This window comes from Microcebus murinus, chromosome X (assembly GCF_040939455.1).
Source record: "Microcebus murinus isolate Inina chromosome X, M.murinus_Inina_mat1.0, whole genome shotgun sequence".
Taxonomy (NCBI): Eukaryota; Metazoa; Chordata; class Mammalia; order Primates; family Cheirogaleidae; genus Microcebus; species Microcebus murinus.
The window spans coordinates 108366453-108390250 of NC_134136.1; positions in this window are offsets into that span (position 1 = coordinate 108366453).

Consider the following 23798-nt stretch of genomic DNA (forward strand, 5'->3'; position numbering starts at 1 on the left):
GATCATTAACCATTTACTGATCAGGTCTATAGTGTCAGAGAGCAATTGAAACATCCTTGATTTGTGATATCCTAAAGCACAAAAGGCTATTGATCTCTTGCCATGTTACCTTTGCAATTCATGTCTAGTTCTTTGATTCACCATTCCTCACTTTCTTGCAGAATTGTTTCTTTCTAGATGTCTCCTACTAATTAAAACTTTAACCATTTTATTAATGGTTATCAATTCTACTTTTTCTTCTTTTCATGAAACATTTTTGTCCTCTCTGCCTAATACATAATTATGCATAAAAATAAAACTATATTCACCCATGAAAAAAATCCCAACGTGTCAGAAAGCTTTAGAATTGTTAGTATAAATTACTCAGCAAGCATGTTGAACTCCTATGATATTTAAAGCATCACTCTTGGTGTTGTAAGGAATCAAGGTTAAGACATAATTGTTGCCCTCAAGGTACTCGTAGTCTACAGTATCTAGGGATTCAAGTGCCAGCTCTGCAATTTTCTAGCTGTGTGACCACAGTTGTGTTGTTCAAAATGCTAATGTGAGTCAATTATACTTAGAGACGTAGAGAAGTCAATTTAGTGGATCACAATCAATAAATGGACAAAAGCAGATAGAATAATGTAAAATAGAAAAAGATCTGAGTGCACTGAATACAGGAAAATTAAATTTGCTTTGTGAAGCTTTTGTTTAATATATACAGTATACGGAAATGCATATTGGGTAGTGAAATAAAATGTATTTTATGCTTTACATCACAATCAATATATCAAAGTGATACTTGTACCCCCATGTTTATTGTAGCACTACAATAGCAAAGATATAGAATCAATCTAAGTGTCTACCAATAAATGAATAGATAAGAAAAATGTGTGTGTGTATGTTTGTGTGTGTATACACACACACACACAAACAATGGAATACTATTTGGCCATAAAGAGAATTTAAATCCTGTGATTTACAAGAACATGGAAAGAACTGGAAGTCATTATAGTAAATGAAGTAAGCCAGGCACTAAAGGATAAATTATTGCATGTACTCACTCATATGTGGGAGGTAAAAAAGTTGATCTCATGGAGGTGAAGAGTAGAATGGCGGTTATCAGAGACTGGGAAGGGTGTCTGTGTTGGTGGAGGAGGAGAAAGAGAGTGATGAGAGGTAGGTTAATGGATACAATATTCAGTCAAGATAGAAGGAATAAATTCTTGTGTTTGAAAGTACAGCAGGGTGCCTATAGTTAGCAATGTATTTTACATTTCAAAATAGCTAAAAAGTAGGATTTGAAATGATCCTAATGAAAAGAAATAATAAGTATTTGAGGTCATGTATATTTTAAATACTCTGACTTGATCATTACACATTCTATGCATGCATCAAAATATCACATTTACCCCATAAATATGTGTACATATTATATATCAATTTTAAAAAGTTAAAAAGTATAGAAAACACTGATTTGAAATATAATTTTTCTCTTGAAGCTTCATATTATCTATAAAATATAAATAAAAATAGCATCAAATAACATGCATGTGCCTGCTGTGTTAAGCCCTCAACAAGTACATATGCCCATTTTACATAAAAGTTATATAAGTTTCCAATGTTAAAATTTAAAATTGATGGGGTTAAGATAGGAAACCAGGTTTCCTACCTAAATGGGAGACCTATTAATAATTTATGAAACTGATATAAATTATATATGGTATGAAAATTATTAAACACTATACTAATATAAGATATTATTTAAGCAAGAAAAGCATAAATTCAGTCTGAGTCCTAATATAAAGTTAACAGTATGATTTAACTCTAAGAAAAATGTTGATATTAATATGATTTATTATGAAACAAATTATTTTCTATAGGTGATTATAATTTTAGCTAATATTTGTTCATTTCTTTAAGCAGACCACAGCTTATTGATAATACCATTTCAATTAATTGAAAAATTTTGTACATATCTCTAATTTTCATTATAGCAGCCTGATTTTAATCTAGTTTAGATAGGAGTTCACAGCATTCACTGACTTATAAATTATATGTGATTTTTCAAAATGCATCTTTATTCTATATAGTATATGTAAATATTATCAGTCCCCAACTTCCAAAATGGGTAGCAAATCTCCACATATTAACTACCCTTTCATTCTGAGTCTCAGAACTACTGTGGTATATTTGAAAAATAGTATATGATCAATGTTCTATCTAAAATCATTTTGGCAAGTAATTATATTTTACATAGATTTTAAATAGCCTGCATTTATCTCACTGAGACACAAATCTCACATGTTTTCACTTTTGTGTGGAGACAGAGTAGAATAATGGTTACCAGAGGTTGGGAAGGATTGCAGGTAGGAGAAGATAAAGTGGGGATGGTTAATGGGTACAATAATATAGTTAGACAGATAGAATGAACAAAAATTGATAGTACAACAAAGCGACTATGGTCAACAATAAGTTATGTTATACTTTAAAATAACTAAAAAAGTGAAACTTGGATGTGCCTAACATAAAGAAATAATAAATGCTTGAAGTGCTGGGTACCCAAATGATACTAATTTGATTATTATACATTGTTTGCCTATATCAAAATATCACATGTGCCCTGTAAATATATATAACTATTATGTACCCTTAATAATAATATAACCCTATTATGTACCCTTAATAATTATTTTGAATTTTTATTAAAAATAAAAAAAATAATTTTATGCTCTCCCACAAAGGATATATTGATACAGATTATAATTATAATTTCAGAATCACAAATATATGATGTAAGAAAAATGTAAGAAGATTATTTCTATAGCAAGGTTTCTTTTAAGTAGCTGATTATTTTAATTATTTGGCATGCAAACCTTTAAACATATCATCATTGATTCTTATCAGCCTTTACACTTGCCATATTCCATATTCTTTCTTTGTAGAGAGTTTCCTTTGAAGTTTTTCTACTTTTTATACATGATGTGCATGAGGAAAAAGAATATGAAAGACATTTGTAAATTATGAATGTTGTCGCTTTTAATATCAATATATTCTGTACCAGCTATAAAAACTTTTGATAAAGACAATCTTGTCTCCCGATCACCTTGTTTTTTCCCTTTTCTGAGAGTCCCACGCTGAACCTCTGCAGATTCTCAGATTCTCGATGCTGTCCTTGTAGGGGGGAGATCCACATGCGTGTAGGAGACCAAGGTCTATGTCTCCTTCTCTGGGAACAGGAATCCAGGTGATTACCTTTACTATGCCATTTTTCCTTCAGTATCCATGGTGATTTTATGTATTGGTGAAAGCATGTAACTGCTTCATTAGATTTTTGTGGTGTAATTGGCACTGAACATCAACACAATGAAATATATATCATTTACAAGTTATTTTCCTTTTATTTACCATTAGTATTATAGTTAAAGCTTTTTAAATTCTAATTTTGTATTTAAGATAATGAAGGGGATATTTCAAAATGTATTCCTGGAAAAGGCTATATTGGGCCTGATAAAGGTAAGAACCATTGAGAAAGAATTGTCTCAGACCAGTCTCAGTCAGAATTTTTTTGCAAAGTTACATTCACAACTTTTCTCCAGGGAGGAATTTAAATTCCTACTAAAATGCTTGAGCAGCTTTATGTTGCCTCTAAATGAGACTAAGAATTTAGGGGACCCATGATTACCTATCTAACTGGCTAACTAGCCTAAATACTTGTTTTCCTTGTATCTAACCCAGTGGTTAGATTGTCTCAATCAGGGGTGATTTTGTCCCCCAAAGGAAATTTAACAGTATCTGGAGATATTTGGGGTTGTCACAATTTGGCAGTTGCTATTGGCATCTCATGGACAGAGTCTAGAGATGCTGCTAATATACTACAATGCACAGGATGCCCTCCTCTTACAACAAAAATATCATCTGTTCCAAAATGTCCAAGTGTCAAGGCTGATAGACTCTGCCCCAGATATTCTCTTTTTCTGTAATATGTTCATACAAAAAGGGAATTTTTGAAATGGTCCTCTCTGACACATCTTCTCTTAATGCAAGCTTGAAACAAATTTGACCAAGGTTATAAATAATTAAGTTGAAAGCTGTTTTTCTTTTTCTTTCATGCTATCTAGCTCTGAGAATACTAAGCAAAAAGACAAGATAAAAGATGTTTTAGAGCTGTAAATCTTCAAGTTTTATTATTGTGATTTTATTTTTTATATGTTCAGGGAGAGATATCGAACCATTTCAAAATATTTGTAAATCATGCTAGGGCTATGAGAGAGTTAATAATCAAGAAATTATACCAAGCCTGGTGAGAAAAGAGAGTAAGAATTGGGAAGTGATGGAAATCAAGAGATGAAAATTTTGAAGATATTGAGGAGGGACATAGTTTAAATTTGTAACCAAGTGCCTATGGGAAGATTTGAAAATAATGTCAATATTCCAAGTTAAATTTAAATGATTATTAGTTATCCAAATTAATATGTAAAAAATCAATCAATGGAACAAGATAGAAAGCCCAGAATAAACCCAAGTATTTGTGGTCATTTATTTTCCACAATGGTGCTAAGAACACAGAATGAGGAAAGAACAGACTCTTCAACAAATGATATTTCTAAAACAGAATATCCACATGCAGAAGAATGAAAGTAGACCCTTATCTCACACCATATACAAAAATCAACTCAAAATAGATACAAGACTTAAATGTTAGACCCCAAACTGTAAAGCTACTAAAAGAAAACATAGGGGCAAAACTCCATGGCATGGTCCGTCAATGATTTCTTGGCTAGGATTCCAAAACCACAGACAACACAAGCAAAAAGGGACAAATAATTTGATTGAGTCAAAGTAAAAAGCTTTGTCAAGCAAAGGAAATAGTTAACAGAGTGATGAGAAAACACATGGATTGGGAGAAAATACTTGCAGACCATACATCTGATTAGGGGTTATATCCAAAATATACGAGAAACTCAAATAACTCAATAGCATGAAAATAAAGAATCAAATTAAAATATGACAAGGGATCTGAACAGACATTTCTCAAAAGAAGAGATAAGAATAGGCAACATATACATGAAAAAGTACTCAGCATCTCTAATCATCAGGGAAATGAAAATTAAAACCACAATGAAGTATTACCTCATATCGATTAGAATGACTATTATCAAAAAGAGGAATGATAAAAAATATTGGCTAGGATAAGGAGAAAAGGGAACCTTTGTGCAATGTTGGTGAGGATGTTAATTAATACAGTTATTTTTGAAAACAGTATGGAGATTTCTGAAAAAAAAATAAAAATGTAATTACCGTATGATCCAGCAATCTCTGTTCTGGGTATATATCCAAAGGAAATGAAATCAGTATGTCAAAGAGATATTTGTATTCCCATGTTCATTGCAGCATTGTTCACAATAGCCAGGAGCTAGAAGCAACCTAAGTGCCCATCCATGAATAAATGGATTAAGAAAATATGGTATGTATACACACACACATACACACACACACACACACACACACACACAAGGAATACTATACAACCTTAAGAAAAACTTCTGTCATTTGTGACAACATGGCTGGGGCTGGAGGACATTATGCTAAGTGAAATCAAACAGGGACAGAAAGACAAATACTGTATGATCTCACTTCTATGTGGAATCTAAAAAAGTCAATCTCATAGAAACAGAGTATAAATGTGGTTAGGAGAGGCCAGGGAGTAGGGGGAGGGATGGAGAATGGGAAGGTGTTGATCAAAGGCTACAATGTTTCAGTTAGACTTGGGGGATAAGTTTTAGTGATCTATATCACTGTATGGTGATCACAGTTTATGATAATACATATTTTCAAATTGCTAAACAAATAGATTTTTAATGTCACTACATACACAAAAGTCAGTGGGGTAATGGATATGTTAAGTAGCTTGATCGAATCCTTTATAATGTGTACATAGATCAAAGTATCACATTGTACTCCATAATTATAGACAATTATTATTTATCAATTAAAATAACTAAAAATTTATGATGCACAAAACTGAATTTTCCCAAATTTTAATTATCCATGATAAAGCCTCTTCCTTGGTGTCAAACAAGACCAAATTTCTATCTATGGTTTGGTTTTAGTGAGGAGGCCAGAATCACACAAGCCTTCCAAAGAGTGGAGATGTAAAGAAGGAAAAATGTAGCAGCTTTTTCCTGGGGTTGTGAAAATATTCATATGCTACTCAACTATAAAAAAATAAAGTTGTTCAACTTTGAAAATAAATAAGAGAATTGCAAAGTATATATTGGGAAATTGCTTATACAGTCTTATGAGATGAAAATTACCTTCCTAGAACTTCTTTCAATTTAGCTTACTCAGACATATAAACATTCTCTGCTAATTGCAAATGCACATATTATAACAGTCAATTCCCAAGTTGCACACTAAATTTATTTTGAATCTTCAAAGATTTCATATGACTCTAATAATGTAGAGTTAGCGTTTATGTTGACATCTACTAGACCATAAGTCTGTTGTTTTTCAATAATGAGAGACAAGTAATGTAGTTCAAATAATAAAGTCTCTCAATATACCAGGAGCACACACACACACACACACACACACACACACACTCACATATGTTATTATGTCCTAATTAATTCATTGATCATTATGAAGCATGTATGTTTTTGTATCAGTTTTAAAGCAGTACAAGGGATATGTGCAAATCTTGAATAATCTCTTGGGTTTCAAATTCAGAACTTTTTTGCCAAGCCATGTGATATATTTTTACTTCTAGATCCAATACCAAAGTTACAAGAAGAATCATGATATCTCAATCCAGGCAATGTTGGCATTTAATTTCAGGAAAATTGAGAAGGAGATATTTAACAAGTTAAGGTAGATAAAGATATGATAATTGAATGCAATGCATGATGCTAAATTCAATACTGAATTGTAAAACAATTGCTATAAATATAATATTGGGACAACTTGTGGAGTTTTAACATGGACTATACATTTGATAATAATATTAATTTGAAATTCCCTGATATTGATTATTGAGATATTGTTATATAATATAATCTCCTAGAAATTGAGAGATGCACACTGAATTTTTTAGGAATAAAGAATCATGGTATTTGCAATTTCCTCTCAAATCATTAGCATTAATAATTTATTACATTTTTACTGTTATTACTCATCCAAGACTTTTAAAAAATTTATAAAAATTGTCTTTAAGACAATTCATATTAGGTGTGGTCCTCAGAAGCAAATTGTAAACAGGAATATGGAGCATATGTTACCTGCAAACAAAAAGAAATTAGTGCACAGATTCCTCATTTAGTTCAAGATTATGAAAAGGCCTTTAATGTGTGCTTCTCTCAGGTACCTCCCTTGTCATATCTCTTCCTGGAAAGCACATAATAACAAGGGTCAAATTCCAACATAACTTGTCTGGGGATGTGCTAGGATTGCTAAGAAAAGAAACGAACTATATAGTGAAGAAGCTGCTTGATATATAGTAGGAGTAAGTATAATGTGTATAGAACTGGATGCTGAGGGTTCTAGATTAAGGGAGCAGAATATAAAGTTGGTTAATAGCCAATTTATTGCTATATAAATTCCTCTGCAATGATGTTGGATTTTAATACCCTGCCAAGAATTCCAAGTGAAAGTATTAACATGCTGCAAAGATGGCTCTTGGAATCTTGGAAAAAGTGAAAGACCACACTAAACAAAGTAGAAATATCTGAAATGTTGTTACAGTGAAGCAAGGTATGAAAAGGCTCACAGAAGTAGCCATGCTAGATGAATATTCTTAATGCTGGAAAACCACCTGATAACTATTATTTCAAAGAAATCCTGGAGTATAGTCAATTAAATAAAGTGATAAAGAATGAACTGGTAGGGGGACAAAAAGCATCACTGAGAAATTCAGCATTGGCCATTTTCTGTAGGGCAGAGCTAATGGTACAATATTCTGTTATATAACTCCGCTCTCTGATATCAATGGTGAGGTTAGAAATCCAAAACATCAGAACCCAGTTTGAGGCTCTCACCTGTTACAAGTGAGCACAATTATTGCAATGAATGACAATATCAGAGTGGCTTCCAAGAGAACTAAAGAGATGTTTAATAAAATATGATAGCCCTAGTGTGAAGATATATAGATAGTCAATGAAATTATTGGCTAATATATACAATCAAAAGAAATCCAGAATAAATTATCAGGAGTCTGAGGACAGCTGTCAATCCAAAAAGTCATAATCCCTTGTACAATTTCTGGAGTTGAAAAAATTCTCAGATTTGGTACTCACTAATGAGGAAAATACTGTGTCTTTATGTGACATCATCCTGCAGCACCCTAATAAGTGCATTCACTATCAGTTTCCCCAGTCTTTCCCTAGTGCTACCTATAGCCACGTAGTAATGTAATTATACATTATAGAATGGGGGATACCAAGATCTTTCAAGGATGGTTGAATACAGTATAATAGTTAAGGTCCAAAAGTGCCAACATTGGACAATTCTGTATTATTTATTGCTGCCAACAAAATCACCACAATTCAATGACTTAATAATAGTAATTTATTATTTCTTGATTTCTGTTGGTTAGACATTCACAAGTAGCTTAGGTATGTGGTTTGGCTCAGGGTTTCCTATGAGGTTGTAGTTAAGAGGTTAGCTGTAGTTGCAATCATTTCAAGGCATAAATGCATGTGGAGAATGCACTTCCAAGGTAATTATGTTAGTCCATTCAGACTGCTATAAAAAAAATTCCATAGACTAAGTGGATTAAACACCAAATTTTATTTTCCCCCCGTTCTGAAAACTGGGAAGTCCAAGATTAAGTTACTGGCAGATCCAGTCTGGTGAGGGCTGGCTTTTTGACTTACAGAAAGTCATCTTGTTGTGTCCCTAATGTTTGTCTGTCATTTTCTCTCCTTCCCTCCCTCTCTCCCATGCCTCTTCTTCTAAGGGCACTAATCCCATTATAAGGGCTCCATTTTCATGACCTAATTACTTCTCAAAGCCCACACCTTCAAATACTATATCACTATACCATTTTAGTATAGTATGGTTTCAACATATGAATTTGGTGTGGTGGAAAAAATATGCCATCCATAACAGTGACTAGCTCACATGACTAGCATATTAGTGCTGAGTGTTGGTGAGAGGCCTCAAATGTTCCCCAAATGGACTTACCCAAGGACTGCTTGAGTGATCTTATGACATACTGACTGGCTTTACCCAGAGAGAGTGATCCAAATGAGAAAGTTGGAAGTGGCAATATCTTTTGTGATTCAACCTCAGAAGTCACACAGCATCACTTCCACCATATTCTATTTATTAGAAGCAATTCACTAAGTCCAGCCATCATTCAAAGGAGGGAAATTAGATTATAGTTTCTGAAGGAATGAGTGCCAAGTAATAGGTGGACATATGTTAAAACTGTCACAGTCCTTTTAGAATGGGGCACTGTGAGAATGAGATAATAAATGAAGTCCATGGGCCCACTTGATGTCTATTTCTCCAGTATCAAATAGTATAACTGAAATAAACTTACTTGGTAGTCGAGCTGGACATGATGACATCTTTGCTAGAGAAAATTAGCGTGGACTCTGGTATGTGTTATGGGGTTCCCACTATAGAAAATATGTTCTTTTCCATCCTTGTTAGAAAGACAAATCATAAACAGTTCTATTTAGTTGGGACTGAAATGAGTATACATTAATGATCTTGCCCCAGAAGTTAGGTTAACTAGACTTTTCTAAGTAATAATAAATAGACTGAAGGGATTTGGACCATTTGGACATTGTGCAAATCATTGCATTAGTTAATATATTAGGTATCATTTCTCCTCTGGTATCACAGATTCATCTTGAATAGATTATTTCACTATTTTTATTATGCTAGTGGTTTCTGGATGGTGAAGTACATGATAGTAACGTCGGATTCCATGGTTATATGACCCTGATGTACCTCATTTGCTGTACCATAGGTCCCTTGAGTCCAAGGTTATGTGGTATCCCATATTTGGAAATCATATACTCTGTAACTTCTCAGATAACAGCAATAGCCTAGGCACTGCAGGTAGACAAAGTAAAATGATACTTGGTCTGAAGATTCTGCTTCCCAGAGAGTATTTCCAGCATAAGACACAATAACAGTTTCATTGAACTTTTAGCTATGACTTCTACTTAATCTCTTCTGCCTCCTTTTGCTAAAAGAGCAGCAGGCAAGGAAAGTAGTCACCATACTGGCAAGGGTAATTACCCTGAAATCAGGAGAAGACAGGGTTACTGCTACAACAATGCATGCAGGAATAATAATTTGGGGGCTCAAGTGAATCACTGGTAGTTTGTGAATGTTTCCATGCCTAATTTTAACTGTAAATACACAAGTGCAGCAGCCATGGCCTGAGAATAGTATAATAACTAATGGATCACACCTTTTCACCAAGAGATAGGGGTCTAGTTTACCAAATCAGGCAAGCCCTCCCATCCAGCAGAATTGCCCACAAAGGTGAGGAAAATCTAGAAAAAGTGATGAAAGGGGAAGATGTATATTAATTATGGCCTCAGGGCCAACTATAACAGTGAAGGATGTAGTTCAGCCAACTAATCTTCCTTATAAATTTATACAGGAATTGACTATATGGACAGATATACCTAGATGGAATCAGTTTGAATTGAAAAACAAATGAATCTGTGCAGTAGTATTTCAACTGTAGTAGATGATATTTGGTACCCTACCCAGAGTCACTTAGACTACTACATCTTCAGCTGCTGTGAGTGTTGGCTCCTAATTAATGTCTCATACCTGCACCATTTGCCAGATAATTTCCTTGGGCTGGTGGGAGCTTACCTTTCATTTGGAATGTTATGTCTCTCAACCACTCCTTCACTTTTGTAAACAGCCAATGATTAACTGATATAAGGATACATAAAGCTGGCCTCCTTGTCTCAAGGCAGGATAACCCTGTGGTATGATTTATGTCCCATAGCTACCTTGTCACTCCACTTCAGCAGATCTGGTTGACCCTAGATTGTAAGTGACACTATATCCTCGATGGGCTGTTTCCTCTTCATTATTCTGCTTCTTTAACTTCTCTTACAAGTCTTTCCTCAAGAACACATCCTCAGTAAAACATATGCACCTGAATTCCTGCCTCATCATATGCCCCTGAGGAATGCAAACTAAGACCTTGATATATGGTAGACATTCAATATTTTTGTTTCTTGGTTTGTTTTGGCAAAACACATAAGTGAATGAGTCCATGAATTTGACATAACACTAAAAGAGATGTAAAAGGAAACACATTGAATTCAAATATGGAGTAAAAACAACTTTCTTTTTAGCTCTAGAAAAATGCAAGTTGGCACAAGTTCATTAGGTAGTAGCCTCAGGAAAAGTAAAAAAATTCTTAATCTTATTTAAGAAGTCAGGGCAACAATTGAAATGACAAAATTATGAGAGTCTAGGAAATTAAGTTATATTTAATTAGTGTAGAGTAAGGGGCTACATGTTTTATTCAATAGTGGACTGGGGGCACTATGATTGCTTTATAAATATTAATTATTATTCAGGATAACCAAAGATATTTTAAATTATTTATAATAAAGCTATAAATTTGGTGAGTGTTTGATCACATTATTAAGTTTAAAGCATCATATGTAAGAGATTTACATTTCATTATTAATTTGGATTATTTTCTCTTAACTTTTTTTAATCATTAATTTTTGATACTTGAAGGTAACTTAATGGCCTTTAAAATCTACTCCCTTGTTTTTATAGATAAGAACAAAAAACCTAGATAGGTAATTCACTATTAACTAAATTCACATAAATGTCTTATGATTCTAATTCTTCTCTTCATATTATATTTGAACAATTTGTCTCATATGATCTACATATAAAATATTTTTTAACAATCAGACCTCCAAACTACACATTTCCTGTCAATGGTCATTCACTATTTAATACACTTTAAGAGCTGTCAGTGAATCCATTTCAATAACAAGAATATTAGCTTTTTCAGATCATTGAATTATATAACAATGTAATTTCAGCCAGTTGTTTCCTTCGTTGAAGATCAGGCCAAAGGTAATAACAGACATGGCTTTTCTTCAATGAAAGCAGATGCCTAGCCTGTGGTGTTATTTGTTTTATAATGGTAACAGCAATTTTTCATTGAATGTTTCATCAAATTATCTATAAGGCACAAAATCAAGAATAAACAACTTTTAGAAATTTTAACTTGTAAACATGAGAATATATTTCTCTTCAGTCCTGCTGTATCTCTACATCTTAGTGTTGGAATTATGCTAATCAACCAATGTTGTTCTCCAAACACAAGCTCTGAATTTTCACATAATAAATAATTTGCAGGCCTTGATTCCTATGCTAAACTGATGATCTATAGAGAACATTAAAGTGACCTGTTTATTTTGAAGACAATGAATAGTATTTTTCCTTCTTTTTTATATCCTTTTTTATTTCTTATATATATCAGGCACTCAGACAATGATACAAAAATATTGTGTTGTAAATTGAGGACACAGCACATTTTACAGGACACCTGGCAAAACAGATATGAGCATATTCAAAGCAGTAAAGAGGGTAAAGAAGCTCTCCTATACTAAAAATATAAAAGAATAAAAAAGAAAAGTAGAGAATCAAAGACAAAAGTAGACTATTGCATATATCATAATAGCAGTGATGTAATACTAGGTGAACCTAGTTCATAGGTGAATTAGTATGTATGCTGCATAACAAATTACCACAAATTCAGCAGCTTAAAACAGCATCCATTTATTACCTCACAGTTTCTATAGATCAGAAAACCAGGTACTGCTTAACTGGGTATTTTGCTCAAGGTCTCAGAAGGATGAAACCCAAGGTGTCTGTCAAGCTGCCCTCTCATTTGGATCAAGTTTCTCTTTCAAGCTCATTTTTTATCATTAGAAGAATTCAGTTCCTTGTGCTTTTAGGGCTAAGGCTCCCTTTTTCTCTTTAGCTGGGGGCCACTTTCCAACCCTTACAAGTGGCCCCTTCCATCTTCAAATCCAGTACAGCATATCAAATTCTTCTCATGCTCAAAATCTCTCTGGCTTTCCCTTTGCCACCAACTGAAGGAAGCTGTGATTTTAAAGGAATTTTAGGTCAAGCCTAACTCAATAACCTTCATATCTTAAAGTCAACTCATTTTAATCTTATCCACAAAATCCCTTCACAACAGTACCTAGATTGGGGTTTCACTGCATAACCCTGCAATGGCAATTTTGTTGGGACCATTTTAAAATTCTGCCTATCACAGTAAGTTCAACCTATGAAATGGGAAAGCATATCTTTAATAAAGGGTTAATATCTAAAATATATAAGGAACTCCTACTACTCATTAACAAAAATACAAATAACTGATTTAAAAATGGGCAAAGGACCTGAATAGGCATTTTTCCAAAGAAGACATACAAATAGCCAACAGGTATATGAAAACCTGCTCAACACCACTAATAAGAGAAATGCACATATAAACTCTATGTGTTGCCATGAACTTGATAGTTCATGTGAATGACATCTTCTGGATTTTTGGAGGATGTGACTTGCGTAATTATAGATGGTGGCCTTGTAAGTCAGGAAATTTTGACATTGTTTAATAGGGCAACTAAAATAGAATAGAGAGATTTTCCTAATGACAAAAAGTAATAAATACTTCTAGAAAGTTGAAGACTTTCTAAAATTTGATATAGAAAATCACTAGAGTTGTGGTTAGAATAACAAATTTGGTATTAGCCACCAAATTTCAGAACATGTAAAGTAGATGTTAGACTATGAAGATAAACATACATTCATTTAAGGAAAATACAGATTGATAGGATCAAGCAAAAGTGATGCATGTCCATGGAATTATTATGAAAGTTATAATATTTTTCTATCTTACACTTTATTGTTGTGGAATAAAAATATTCACTCCCACACTATAGTGTGAGTTTATGTTCACACCAAACCTCTTGCTAATATGGAAATTCTTGTATTTATTGAAGATTTAAAATTATAATTGAGAAGTAATACCAATGAGGCTTATTTAGTTTAATATTTCCCATAGTGTTGTAAACCACAGGTTATGGAAATAACACTTGCAGTTTTGGGAATGAAAGAGATCATCCTTCAACTAGACTTAGACCTTGTTGGACAAGAATGATTAAAAATATCAAAGACAACACATTTGAAGCTCTTATTCGAAGGGGGAGGGGTGTATGGGCAATATATGTAACCTTAACACTTGTACCCCCATAATACGCTACAAAAATAAAATAATTTAGGGCATTTTAAACAAAACAAAAGCAACACCACAATTGTTTACATAAATGATTACACTAGTTTCAACCAATAAAAATATGCATTTTATCTGATTTATATTTTTATATTTGCATATATAATTTATATAAAATATATGTATTTAAATGATAATAATTAGGAGAATAAATGACAATAGTACATGTTGATTTAACAGCTTCCTTTTTTTTCTGTCTCTGGAGGTTGAAGTTCAACTCCTTTTTAATTTTGTTAAAGTAGACATAAAAATAAATCCTTAAATGTTTTCTTTATGCATAGATAAATAAGTGAGGCTAATTTGTATGTCATGATAATAAGTTGTCAGGTAAATCTTCTAATTATGTTGAAGTCTCTATTTTATAACCATTGTGCAAGCTCAGTGAAACAAAGAGCTTGAGATTAAACCAAGAACCAAGAGAAGTAACAGCAGAAATAAACTACCGTAACTCCCCAAGCTGCAGACTGACAAAATAGTTAACTTCTCTCTCAAATGTTTAAAGTTTCTTGAAGGAACAGGTTGGGGAATCTAGGAAGAGTCAGAGAATGTGGAGCTGTCAAGGGAACAATGATACTCAAGGACTGTCTAAAAAGAGAGTCATAAAAATGTGAATGATCACATACTGTATCTTTTAGCTAGAGGGAGGGTTTAATAGGAGAGAGTGTCCCTTGAGAAGAACAGCAATTTCTTTAATTCCATTACATGGAATCAAGGAATCTAAGTTTATTGAAGCCTGTGGCAAAGAAGAGGTCATATCCAATAATAGAAGCAAATGAATCAGTCCTTCTATCTGATCAATTATACCCTTCTGTTCATCACACAAATCCCATAAATGATGTACATTATGACACAAGGATACTTGCATCTGAAAGAGTCAGTTCTAGGGTAGAAAAACATCTAGTTAAAACCTGCCAGCAATGTGCATCTACTTAGAGAAGAAGACTTGAAGACTCCATTGTTGGAGAAAAATATTTTATTTCTACAAATTTAAGGCAAATATTCTATTCTGAAATAGTTAAGATGCAGGCAACAGATTCTGCAAACCTGCACCATAATCCGTAATGGGTTTCAAATTTGGTGTGCATGAAAATCACATGGATAATCTGTTAAAAGTATTAACACCCTGGCACTCTGATTTATTAGATGGAAATTGAGACCAGACATCTGTGTTTAAGAATAAACATCAATCCATGAGTGGATTAATAAAATGTTATATATGTATACCATGGAGTTCTACTCAGCCACAAAAAACAAGAGTGATATAGCAACCCTTGTATTATCCTGGATAGAGGTGGAACCCATTCTACCAAGTGAGGTATCCCAAGAAAGGAAAAACAAGTGCCACATGTACTCACCATCAAATTGGTTTTAACTAATCAACACCTAAGTGCACATATAGGAATAACATTCATTGGGTGTTGGGCAGATGGGGGGGGGAGAAGAGGATGAGTATATACACACATAATGGGTGTGGTTACACCGTCTAGAGGATGGACACGCTTGAAGCTCTGACTCGGGTGGGGCAAGGGCAATATATGTAACCTAAATATTTATACCTCTGTAATATGCTGAAATAAATAAAAGCATGCTCTGATTATTCAAATAAAGAAAAAATTCAAATAAAATTTTATTATTTGCAAACGACATTTTTCTATGGCCTTGAAGGTGTTTCCTTTTTGAAAAATAAATGACTTTTTCCCTTTGTTTTCATCTAAAATGTAAACTGAAAACTTCTCTTTCATATGGCAGAAGCAAATAGCTTCTATAGTGTTGTGTCAAAACTAAAGTTAAGGCTAGAAAGGTGTATTTAGGAAATGTGTGGAGTCCCTTGCTGTAAGTACTTGAGAAAGAGCTTTACCTAATATACAGTTTTAAGTTGTCTCTGTTGTTTGAAGCAGTGATGGTGGTGGTATTGATATTCTCAATCCTTCAGTAAGGTTTTACAGATTGTTAATTTTTATAGCTCTGATCTGGGAAATAAGAATCTGAACATATGTCCATGGATAGTGAAAAGTAATAGGAGAGGAGTGAAAAACCACTATCAAAGCAATAAATGGTCTAAAAAAATAGAGAAGCAGGAATCTAAAAAGGTAGCTGAAGTGATAATTCAAAATCAGGAGTTTTTTTGTGTGGAAGGTACAATACCTTTGGGATTTCTAGAAAAATGTTCCACAGAGAATCTGGTAAAAGTCTGGAATTCCAAAGTCAAGTGGCATGAGGATTCAGACAACTATTTGAACATTCTATGGTGCTAAGATTCTTGAAGGCTGGAACAGACAGGAAAATCTACATATATTTATAAGGACTGGGGTAATACTAATCAGTGAGGTTGGGAGATAGGTTTTGTAGGGAAGTATAAAGAAAATGCCACAACTTTAGTTTAGGGTGTCATCAATCCTATTTTCTTCCCATTAAAGAAAACAATCTTGAACCTTTAGGAAATGCATTTGGCTTTTGAGATCACTACATAGATACAAACCTCACTTTTCCTCAGCCTGGCCATAGATGACATAACTGCTGCTTCAAGGCTTGAGAAGTGACAATCCAGATCAGTGCTAAGTGCAAGAGTATCAAAATAAACGGCTTAAGTTCAACCACTTAACTGATTCTGTTTTCAAACCAGAAAGATACTTTTTCTGCCTATACTGAAATTTTTGCATGGGCCATCCCCATATATCAACAAAAGAAAATCCTTTCCTTTGAGGGAGATCCAATTTTGAATAGATAGCTTCAGAAAGGACACAAAAGAAATTCTGAGGAGAGAAAAGAAAATTACTTAGCTGGGCAGATCAAGACAAATTAATGAATTGATCAAAAACTCAATCTCCTAACATTTATTTATTCCTTCATTCATTCTTTGAAATATTTATTTTTTGCCTTCTCTGTTCTGGGCATTATTTTTGGGCCTTAGAATATATATCAGTGAGCCAAATAGATGAAGATTCCTTATCGTGTACTTTCTAATTGCGTTTGGGGGAAGAGGTGGAGTCAATAAAGAATTTTTAGAATGAGTTTAAACCATATAATATTACTTTCAAATGCAAATCAACATTGCAAACCAAAGTCCACAAATCCGTTTCTTAAGGAAATCATTCTCTAGTTTAGTCAGTTTAATATACAGGCATTTCATAAATGCTATTCTTAAATAATCACCATTGAACATAATTTTCCTATGTAGTACAGGCATATTTCTAATCCTCAAGTAATTATCAACTATTTTAAGCAATATTCAATATGATTCCACATATGTATACATTTAATAGATATTTTGGAGTAAGGTTTTTGTGGTTGCCTGAAGTTATTATAATGTGATATAATTCAGAATTTTCCCAAATTAAATGTGCTTGTTTAATTGCAATATATTTGAGGATTAGATTTTTTGAAACTTTTCTCTTATCCACTACTCTCTGCCCTTCATGGTCTTTGATCATTTCTAGTTTCATGGTTTTTAAAACAATCTGTACCCTGATGCCAAATGTATAACTCCAGCTTGGACTTTGGACCTCTCCCAGGAGCATGTCGTATGTATTCCACATTTGCATTTGAATATCTAACAGACATCTTGATATCAAGTACAAAATAGAACTTTTGATCTTGCACCTTCTGAACTGCTCCTCTCATATCAGTTAATAGCAACTTCACACTAGTTATTCAGCTGTAAAATCCTGGGGTCATCCTTAACTCCTTTCTTTCTCCTAAATCATTAAAAGTTTTCAGTCTGTTAGAAAATCTTGATGCTATTCCTGGACTGGGCCACCATCATCATTCTCCTGGATTATTTCAATTGCCTCCCAACAATATATATATATATATATATATATATATACACATGTATATGTTCAAATCATTTAACCAACACCTATGGTGATATATGTTTTCTATATCATAAAACAGTTTCAGCCACCACCAACAATTGCCTACTGTTTCATGCAATATTGAAATCATATGTAACTTCCTAAGGAGATTATCTATATTCTATTTCATCTAACATCCAAATTATATGTAACCATATAGAAAGATTCTAGATTTTATTTTATATGATATTTAAATTTTATAATGCTGCATAAAAATTCAAGAATAAGAATTTAAGTGGTTACTTTTGCTTCCACTCTTTTTCTTCGACAATTTACTCTCAGAACAGAATTACCCTGTTGAAACCTTAAAAGCAAGTGAATTCTCTGCTAAAAACCTACTTGTAGCTTATCATCTCACTCATGTTAAAATACTAATGCCTTGGAAGGGTTTTACAAGGCTCTCAAAGTTTAGATTCTGGGTGTCTTTGACCTCATTTTCTGTCACTCTCCCCCTTGCTTAGCTTGCTCCAAACACACTGGTCGTTTTGCTGAACTCCATTAAGCCAGGAATGTTCTCTCCTCTGGACTTCTGATTTCTTTTGTCAAGAACTCTTTGTTTAGTTATAAAATGGTTTCTTCCTCATTTCATTTTGGTTTTGCTGAAATGTCACCTTCTCAGGAAGGTATCTCTGATCGCTCTATTCTAAATTAATACCTTCTCCATTTCTTCCTGTTTTCTTTTTCACTGTAGTACTTACAATAGCACATTCTATAATTTAGTTATATGTTTTATTTACTGTCTATCTTGTCTTCACAGAAACGGAAGCTCCTCATGAATTTGTGCTTGTTTTGTTCACTGTTATAACCCTCTATCATAATTGCCCTTGGCAGATATTTGTTGCTTGATAAATGTTGCTGAAATCAATGAATGAATTCAACTTTGAGCAATATATTTCTGTATACCACTGTCCTGATTAGAAAAAATAGTTGAAAATGGGTGATTACAATGTTATGTTTTGTTTCCTTTCTTTTATATTTATTATTGGGTAAATCTAGTTTCTATTTGCAATAGATGTTTTATTAATTTGAAATAAAATTCCTGCCACCAATTTTTATTGGAATGTAACCCTTATGAAGATACATTATCAATTTTCTTTTCTGTTTAGAATTTTCTTTTTCTTATTACACAAAAATGTACAAATTGAAGCTGTTAAGAATTTTATAGAGCCGTCTGAGCTGATTTGAAGTAATTTTTCCCTCATCACTCCCTGACTTGTGTTCCACCATTTAATTCACATGGCAAATTGAACAAAAGAGCAGATGGAGTTACAACCTGTAGATGTTTCATTAGTGTCTTCATTATTTAGAGGTGCTCATTTATAATGCTCTAGACAGGGCCTTTGCTATGATGCATAGAAGATAGTTGGCTAAATGTGATAAGTTAATATACTCAGATACTGTTATTTTCCCCTAAACAACTTTTTTACCCTTAGAATAAGACAGCATTTTGTGCATTTTACTTCTTGATATAAAGGCAGGAGGATAGGAGTAGGCAGGATATACCTGCTTGCCTTCCATAAAAGAATTCAAATATGTTTCCAGGTTTCAGTACAGAAATGTTAATATTGTTAATCCATAACATCATTATAGTATCAGACCATTGATTCTGAAAGTTTTCATTTGTTCATGTTTAAAATTACTGTTGCACAGACAATCCTACTACTACGTGACCGTTTTCAATTATTTTCTATATTTCTGTTAACATAGTCATTTTGATATTTCATTCCTCCAAATATCTATACATATTAACATTTAGACTATTCACCTGAATTTTTAAGACAGAAATAGCTTTTAAAATGGGACAGATGTTATTTCATTTCTTTATTGATATTTCTGTGAGGCTTTGAATATTGCTCCTGGGTCTGAAATTTTCTTACAAATATGAAAATACCTATTTTCCATGAGTAGATAGTATTTTGTAAAAAAAAAAAAAATCAATATAGTAATTTATGAACTCACATACTACAAAATCAAAATATTTTATTGACTAATGTTTTCTACATTTCTACCACATTTTTATGTGCTTTATACATTTCTATTGTAGCACTTACCTCAATTATGTATTTATTTACTTGTCTCTCTCTTGTATTTATAGTCTTGTGCCTAGGACTATGTCTGAACTTAAACCTTATTCTTGCAGGTTCTTAATAAATGATGTTGTATTGAGTGAATATATGATGAGTCTATTTTGTGTTAAATAGCTTTCTTCATAAATCGTATGTTAGGTTTTACATTTATAGAGTATTTTTGTTCTGAAGGATACACACTTATTTGCTTTATGTTTTCCCTTTGGTTTCCAGATTCAAACTCTACTTTTTTTTATCTGAAACACTGTGCAGTTATTACTTATCTCTCCACAGTCTATTTTATCAGATTGACCCATACAGGAAGTTTTAATTCATGTAATAAAACACATATTTAAGTTATAATAAAAAAATCCAAGACATTAATTTTCTAGCAGGTAAAGAGAGTTACAAATTGTGTATTTGTAGATATTTTCTTGGTTAAGAGTTATTACCATTTTTTCTTGAGTTTAGAGGGCTGAGAGACAAATTATGCCAATTGCTTTACTTTGAGATGCGATTTTTTTAACCTTATGAATGAGAAGGACCTGAAATTTCTCACATAAGGTGAAGCAAATTTGATTTATGTGCATTATAATCTCTCATAACTCTGAATGGGAGGAAAATACACAGTTATGCATTTGTAAGTGCCTAGAGGTTTTAGAGAAACAATATCTTTAAAGTCAACATGAGTGGATGAAAAGAAAATATTACGTGCTTTATTAATATTCCAGTAACTGACACCAGTGTAAGTATATTCAGCAGGCTAAATGTGTTTAAAATTTGATTTTGGAAAAGACGAAGAACAGAACATTTAACTCTATAGAATCTAAACATGTTTCAAAAAGATATCCTTGATTGCTTTTTGTTAGATAAAATCATGGTGAATTAGTAATGTTATGACATATAGCACTCTTCCTCCAACATTCCCCAAAGACACAAAGAAAATGACAAGGGACACAATCTGCCCCTCTTTGTTGGCTTATATTGGAACCTAAACCTGAAGGCAAATAATTCTGGGTCAGAGGAGTTAAAAGCTTAAGATCTTATTTAATATAAATGTATTCCTTATTTTTCTTTCTCCTACTAATTTAATTTGTTTAAAAATAAAGCTCACAATTGATCAGGGGTATTGCTTATTTATGCCTGGGTGCCAATGATGATGGGGGATGAATGGTGATTCTATTTTCTACCCTGAACTACCTTGAATCTGTGAATACTGACTTCTAAATGGGATTTCTGTTTTGTACCAGATGGGAAATCCAGTTGTTTTTTGTTCAAAGCCTGGGAATGCAGTCAACATTTCCCCTCTCTGCTTTTGTGGCTAACATGTTTTCTGTTCTAGCATTCCTTTACACTTTGCATTGTGGGGCTTCTCATATCTAGAGATATGGAGACATGAATGGTTTGTTAAAGATAACCCACAGATCATTTCCCTGCTGTCAACTGGCTCAGTAGAATAATTGCACCCACAATGTTTCATGTCATTCCCACTCCAAATTCCAACCACATAATAGTTGATTAATTACGATATTGTCCATTAACACTTTAATAAAAGTTATCTTCTCTATGAGCAACCTTGGAATCATTACCTCATTACTTCCTTAACATTTTCCTTATAGCATGAGCCACTATCATCTAAAATTGCTCTAACACTTTGAAACTTGCCAACTAATGCCTGAAATATCTTGTGCTGAAATATCTTGTACTGAAGTTCCTCATCTTCGAATATGCCCATATTTTCTTCAATCCCATCATACAGTCATCAAAGGAAATGGGAGTGTTCGTTTTATAATTTTATTTTCTTCCTATTAGGAAAGTTCATTAATTGCTCTTATCTATACATCTACAGCATTACTTTCTCTTCCTTGGTTAAACACACTAGATCCTCTAACATAACAATACTTCCTTTTATATTTTGCCAAGAATATACAGTATATATTTTCCTTTTTATATATATGGAGGCTGGCTTTCCTTTTTCATTATTGTGGTAAGAACATTTAACATGAGATCTACTCTCCTTTAACATTTTAAGTGCACAATAGAATATCGTTAACTATTGGCACGATGCTGTAGAGTTCTCTGCAACCTATTCATCTTGTATACCTGAAACTTTACTCTTATTGCAAAGCGACACCACATTTCCCCGTCCCCCAGCCTCTGGCAACCACCATTCTACTCTATGTTTTTATGAATTTGACTATTTTGGATACCTCATATAAGTGGAATCATGCAATATTTGTCCTTCTGTGACTGGCTTATTTTACTTGGCATAATGTCCTCCAGGTTCGTTTATCATATTGTCATATATGGCAGGATTTCCTTCATTTTTTAAGGCTGAATGATATTCTATTCTCTCTCTCTCTCTGTATACATATATATATATATATATACACACACATATATATATATACACACATATATATATACATATATATATATATGTATATACACACTACAGGTTCTTTATTAATTCATCTGTTAATGGATATTTAGGTTGTTTCCACATCTTGGCTATTGGCCAAAGGACTTGAACAGAGATTTCTTCAAAGAAGACATACAAGTATATGACAAGATGTTCAAAATCACTAATAATAATCAGGAAAATGCAAATCAAAGAAAGCCACAATGAAATATCACCTCAGACCTCTTAGGATGGCTATTATATATGTCAAAAGCAATAATTGTTGGCAAGAATGTGGGGAAAACTGAAACCCTTGCACACTGTTGGTGGGAATATAAAAATGACACAACCACTATGGAAAACAATATGGAGGTTCCTCAAAAATTTTCAAAATTAAAACTACCATGCAGTCCAGTAATCCCACTTCTAGATATATATACAAAAGAATTGAGATTAGAATCTTGAATATACACCTGCACTTCCATGTTTATTAAGGCCGGCTTCTAAGATCACAAATCTTCTGCCAATAATTCACTTCAGCTCAAGCTACTTATTAGTTTCCCTTCTCTAGTTTTGAAAGGAAATTGTCCATGGGCCAACATATTTCTCTTTATTTAATATATTCTTCGATTTCTAGGGAAAAGAATGACAAACTCTCTTCATGGTAACTTTCCTTGATATTCAAACCAATAGATTCCTGGTATGTGTTCCCTTTTTCTAGAGAAATTTGTTATTTCATTTCAGTTTTAAAATTTTATCTCCATTTTATAATTTTTATTTCAATTTTCCAATTTTCTTTCCCATTCACAGAAAATCACTATGTTTCATGTATTTTATTCTTGAAAAATGTGCATTATATTTTTTATGTGCAAGGATTTTTACTGTACAAAACTATTATTGTATAATATATCGCATTCTATTTCTTATTTTTTCTCATAAATTTTATTATTTTTCAAAATATTTGCTGCTCCTTGCTGTAAGAATATTATACTTCCCTTCCCCATTAATACCTGGCCAAAGAGGGAGAATCACTTGAGGCCAGGAGTTTGAGACTAGCCTAGGCAACACAATGAGACCTCACCTCTACAAAAATTTTATATATGTATAATTCAATTGTTGGCCAATATCTCCAATTGTGTTGATACTGCTGATTTTTATTTTGTATCTTTCTGTCTGAAAGT